This window comes from Copidosoma floridanum, unplaced genomic scaffold (genome assembly GCF_036245765.1).
Source record: "Copidosoma floridanum isolate Cflo_tuat_1 unplaced genomic scaffold, Cflo_Japanese_pri ptg000005l, whole genome shotgun sequence".
Classification (NCBI taxonomy): Eukaryota; Metazoa; Arthropoda; class Insecta; order Hymenoptera; family Encyrtidae; genus Copidosoma; species Copidosoma floridanum.
The window spans coordinates 430,456-436,633 of record NW_028321882.1 but is presented as its reverse complement, the minus strand read 5'-3'; positions in this window follow the sequence as shown (position 1 = coordinate 436,633).

Genomic DNA, 6,178 nt, shown 5'->3' with positions numbered 1-6,178 from the left:
CCTGTGGGCAGATTATATTCCTCGGGATCGTTAGTGCTAGTTACAAAAATAGTCGAATCAGTGTCGTAATATAACACTCTTTTGCCTAAATTTTCTGAATAGGAATACAATTTTAGTCGTGCTTGAGCTGTGGTGTAAGCAGCTATAGCTACATTTGTACAGGGGGACAAAAGTGCCGCTTCGTCCTTGTACCTCCATGTGCCGTAAATAACACTATCGTTTGCCGGAAGACAATGTTCAACGTGAATTTCTTTATCAAATAACAGATTTAATAACGATTTGTAATCATTTGTTATAGTCGTTCTTGGAAGGTTTCCGCGTTGACCAAATTTACCTCGAAAACTATTTAAACACAACTTGGCTACAGATCGCAAGCCAGCATTTTTTGAAATATTATTTCTATCTAGTTTTATTTTTTCTGTTTTTTTGTAATGAATAATATAATTATTTTTTTCTGTTTCTGTTTTTACATTGGTAGGCCAACCGCTTGCCTCTTGTTTGATTTTTGAAAAAGTATCTATACATACGGTAAACAGACCACCACTCCGCGAAACAGGGTCATACTGAGCAGTTTCGTACTGCCAAATTACATCAATTCGAATAAGTGTGTACCCTAATTTTAAAGCTTTTTTTATTTCATCGGAAACCCAAGTTCTTTTCAACATCCGCTCATTTACGTCGTGAGAACATTCATCCTCGCATACTTTCTCCGTACACGTCCTGCATAGACTAAAAAGTAGTCTCCCATGCATTTTTGTGGGAAGTACGGGATGAAACAGATTTAGCGGCGGTAAGATCGCTTATTTAACCAAACCCTCGACGTTATCGTTAAAACTTTCGTAATTAACTCCTGTTAAAATGAAACAATCAGCCGCATTATAAATTTTAGGATGTTTTAAAGGAAACTTTCCTGTCTTACATATGTATGGGTATAAGGAACATACGTCCAAATATTTTATTTTTTGATTTTCTTGAGCGTCATAACGCGTAACAGTATTCCCCTTACGGCCCCCATAAAAAGCGTTTCTTGAATTTAAGATATTATTTCGAGCAATCGGGTGGTTTTTGACAAAATTAAAAAGTTCTTGATTTTTTTCCAAATATCGGTTGAAATCACATTCCCACATCTCAATTACAGTGTAGCCATATTCTTTTATTCTCGAGGTCATTTTGAGTATATTTTCATGTCGCTCCGAATAGCTTTCGAAATTTGTTAGTTTCTTTGTTCGCTCACCGGGGTAACAACGCGGACACCCGTGAAAATAACAACCGTGAAATTGGAAAACCGTTCTCTTTGAATTATTTTCTCCAGCTATAGTTTTAAAAAACCATCGACTACTGGTCCTTCTATTAGTCGATATTTCAATAAACGTCCTGCATGGATTATTTCGATATTTCTAATTTTTTCCTCACAAAATAACCATTTAATCGATTTTACTGAAAATTGACCTGAGCGTGTATATCCATTTTCTGAAACAATGCCTATTGTATCATTTAAAAAAAAAATTTTTTCAAATACAATTGAGCAAGCGCTTGCAATCGTTACGCTTTCTACAAAAAAATCAACGTTTCCGACTTTTAGAAAGATTTTTCTAAAAGCTATACACGTCTGACGCAATATTTTAACATCTTGAATGCAATAATCTACTAAATCCATCTGCATATTGAAATCTTTTTTTTCCTTGATAATTTGTTCATATCAACGTACAAACTCTTGACGTTCTTTTGAACTCATTGAGTCCGGTGAAAAAAATTCAATCACCGGATACGGTCCTTTGTAATTAACATTCTCTTTGCTCGTAAAAAGATGGGGAAAATACCCTTTTTTTAAATTATCCGTCAAGTTAAAGGTTTTCGGTAATTCTGCTAATTTCATTGGTAAATAATTGAGGCTATCAATGAATTTGGTTTTTCCAATGCTCATTTGTATGATATTTCGTCCGTTTAAAATGATGTTGGGAGTTTTGTTTTCAGAAACAAGATGTTTTAAAATAAATTGAGCGTCAAACGATTTTGCGTTGTGTGCTATACATATTAAAGAAGAAAACGTTTCACTTTTTTCTCATACAGCAAAGTTGAAAAACATTTTTAAACATTCCTCACCCCGAAAAATTATTTCTTTTACACCACAAAATTCACAAATGGATGATACTGAATCTATACAGTCATCACATCGAATTTGAGCGACACATATAATCGGTACATATATGCGTATTTTTAACGTATCGTCCACATTTTCATCCTGACGTGTCTCAAAATCATGAAAAATAAAGCAATTTTTTTCTTGTAATGTTTCTCTTTTACAGCTTGAATCATACACAATTCATGTAAATCATGTATGGTTTTACACTGTCCGCAGTTTTTTTTTCACACTCGTGTTTTCCCTTTGCTAGGTTATAAAACTTTGCACAAAAGCTACACATTTTTAAGGTATCGCATACAGATCTTTTGACTGCCCAATGTGTTTTTCTTCGTGCATATGACCCTAACTTTTATAAGAACTTGCATAAGAAATTACATAAGATCTTATGTAAGTTCTTGGTTGATAAGCAAATACAAGTTCGTGTGCAAGCTCTGACACAAGTTCTATTAAACGAACTTATATGAAAACTTACATAAGATGTTACATAAGAAATTACGCAAGAACTTATGTAAGACCTTATGACCAATTTTCAGCTGGGAACAAATTTTTTTATTAAACAATGACCACCCTTATGTGCTTGTAAGAATATTGAAATGTATACCATCTGTGTAACGGAGCGTAAGTTTTGATGGTATGTAAAAGATTTATTTTCATTATTTGTAACCACAAGTTGCTGTTGCTCTAGCTCTTCTTCTAAATCTGTAGAAATATATGCATTTTATTAATAATATTTAATTTATTTTATTTAGTAATAAAATAATTGCATAAAGTTCCAGTGACATTGATTTGAATTTTAACGGCCCAATTTTAGTTTTAAGTTTTATATAAGGTGCGTCATGGATAATTTAAAATATTTTGAGAAAATCACATGTTTTAATGTTATGAAACATTTATAAAGTTTAAGGAATAGACCAAGTCCTAACTTGGCAGGAGTAATGACTATTTTTGTAGGAAGACATCAGAAGTCAAACGATCTGATTTATGACATACCTAGAATAAATGCTGTTAAAATGAAATTTAAACCAACCTTTGATATAATTATGCACGGCAACTCTTTTTTTGTGTAGATATGTTTGATTCCGTGGTTTTGGGCACTCAGTGCGCTTGCACTGGAAGAATTTGGGTGTAGGATATCTCTAACCTTGGAACTGCCTGAGCTCAATAAATCTCTTACTTTTAAAATTTTATTAAAACGGTTAAAATTAAGCCTGAAGAGGTCGGCACACCAGTCGACGAAACGTCGCTTAAACAAAGTGTTTTCATTTACCCCAGAAGATCAACGAAGTAAACTTATATACATATATATATATATATATATATAAGTTTACTTGCCGTGCATAATTATATCAAAGGTTGGTTTAAATTTCATTTTAACAGCATTTATTCTAGGTATGTCATAAATCAGATCGTTTGACTTCTGATGTCTTCCTACAAAAATAGTCATTACTCCTGCCAAGTTAGGACTTGGTCTATTCCTTAAACTTTATAAATGTTTCATAACATTAAAACATGTGATTTTCTCAAAATATTTTAAATTATCCATGACGCACCTTATATAAAACTTAAAACTAAAATTGGGCCGTTAAAATTCAAATCAATGTCACTGGAACTTTATGCAATTATTTTATTACTAAATAAAATAAATTAAATATTATTAATAAAATGCATATATTTCTACAGATTTAGAAGAAGAGCTAGAGCAACAGCAACTTGTGGTTACAAATAATGAAAATAAATCTTTTACATACCATCAAAACTTACGCTCCGTTACACAGATGGTATACATTTCAATATTCTTACAAGCACATAAGGGTGGTCATTGTTTAATAAAAAAATTTGTTCCCAGCTGAAAATTGGTCATAAGGTCTTACATAAGTTCTTGCGTAATTTCTTATGTAACATCTTATGTAAGTTTTCATATAAGTTCGTTTAATAGAACTTGTGTCAGAGCTTGCACACGAACTTGTATTTGCTTATCAACCAAGAACTTACATAAGATCTTATGTAATTTCTTATGCAAGTTCTTATAAAAGTTAGGGTCATATGCACGAAGAAAAACACATTGGGCAGTCAAAAGATCTGTATGCGATACCTTAAAAATGTGTAGCTTTTGTGCAAAGTTTTATAACCTAGCAAAGGGAAAACACGAGTGTGAAAAAAAAACTGCGGACAGTGTAAAACCATACATGATTTACATGAATTGTGTATGATTCAAGCTGTAAAAGAGAAACATTACAAGAAAAAAATTGCTTTATTTTTCATGATTTTGAGACACGTCAGGATGAAAATGTGGACGATACGTTAAAAATACGCATATATGTACCGATTATATGTGTCGCTCAAATTCGATGTGATGACTGTATAGATTCAGTATCATCCATTTGTGAATTTTGTGGTGTAAAAGAAATAATTTTTCGGGGTGAGGAATGTTTAAAAATGTTTTTCAACTTTGCTGTATGAGAAAAAAGTGAAACGTTTTCTTCTTTAATATGTATAGCACACAACGCAAAATCGTTTGACGCTCAATTTATTTTAAAACATCTTGTTTCTGAAAACAAAACTCCCAACATCATTTTAAACGGACGAAATATCATACAAATGAGCATTGGAAAAACCAAATTCATTGATAGCCTCAATTATTTACCAATGAAATTAGCAGAATTACCGAAAACCTTTAACTTGACGGATAATTTAAAAAAAGGGTATTTTCCCCATCTTTTTACGAGCAAAGAGAATGTTAATTACAAAGGACCGTATCCGGTGATTGAATTTTTTTCACCGGACTCAATGAGTTCAAAAGAACGTCAAGAGTTTGTACGTTGATATGAACAAATTATCAAGGAAAAAAAAGATTTCAATATGCAGATGGATTTAGTAGATTATTGCATTCAAGATGTTAAAATATTGCGTCAGACGTGTATAGCTTTTAGAAAAATCTTTCTAAAAGTCGGAAACGTTGATTTTTTTGTAGAAAGCGTAACGATTGCAAGCGCTTGCTCAATTGTATTTGAAAAAATTTTTTTTTTAAATGATACAATAGGCATTGTTTCAGAAAATGGATATACACGCTCAGGTCAATTTTCAGTAAAATCGATTAAATGGTTATTTTGTGAGGAAAAAATTAGAAATATCGAAATAATCCATGCAGGACGTTTATTGAAATATCGACTAATAGAAGGACCAGTAGTCGATGGTTTTTTAAAACTATAGCTGGAGAAAATAATTCAAAGAGAACGGTTTTCCAATTTCACGGTTGTTATTTTCACGGGTGTCCGCGTTGTTACCCCGGTGAGCGAACAAAGAAACTAACAAATTTCGAAAGCTATTCGGAGCGACATGAAAATATACTCAAAATGACCTCGAGAATAAAAGAATATGGCTACACTGTAATTGAGATGTGGGAATGTGATTTCAACCGATATTTGGAAAAAAATCAAGAACTTTTTAATTTTGTCAAAAACCACCCGATTGCTCGAAATAATATCTTAAATTCAAGAAACGCTTTTTATGGGGGCCGTAAGGGGAATACTGTTACGCGTTATGACGCTCAAGAAAATCAAAAAATAAAATATTTGGACGTATGTTCCTTATACCCATACATATGTAAGACAGGAAAGTTTCCTTTAAAACATCCTAAAATTTATAATGCGGCTGATTGTTTCATTTTAACAGGAGTTAATTACGAAAGTTTTAACGATAACGTCGAGGGTTTGGTTAAATAAGCGATCTTACCGCCGCTAAATCTGTTTCATCCCGTACTTCCCACAAAAATGCATGGGAGACTACTTTTTAGTCTATGCAGGACGTGTACGGAGAAAGTATGCGAGGATGAATGTTCTCACGACGTAAATGAGCGGATGTTGAAAAGAACTTGGGTTTCCGATGAAATAAAAAAAGCTTTAAAATTAGGGTACACACTTATTCGAATTGATGTAATTTGGCAGTACGAAACTGCTCAGTATGACCCTGTTTCGCGGAGTGGTGGTCTGTTTACCGTATGTATAGATACTTTTTCAAAAATCAAACAAGAGGCAA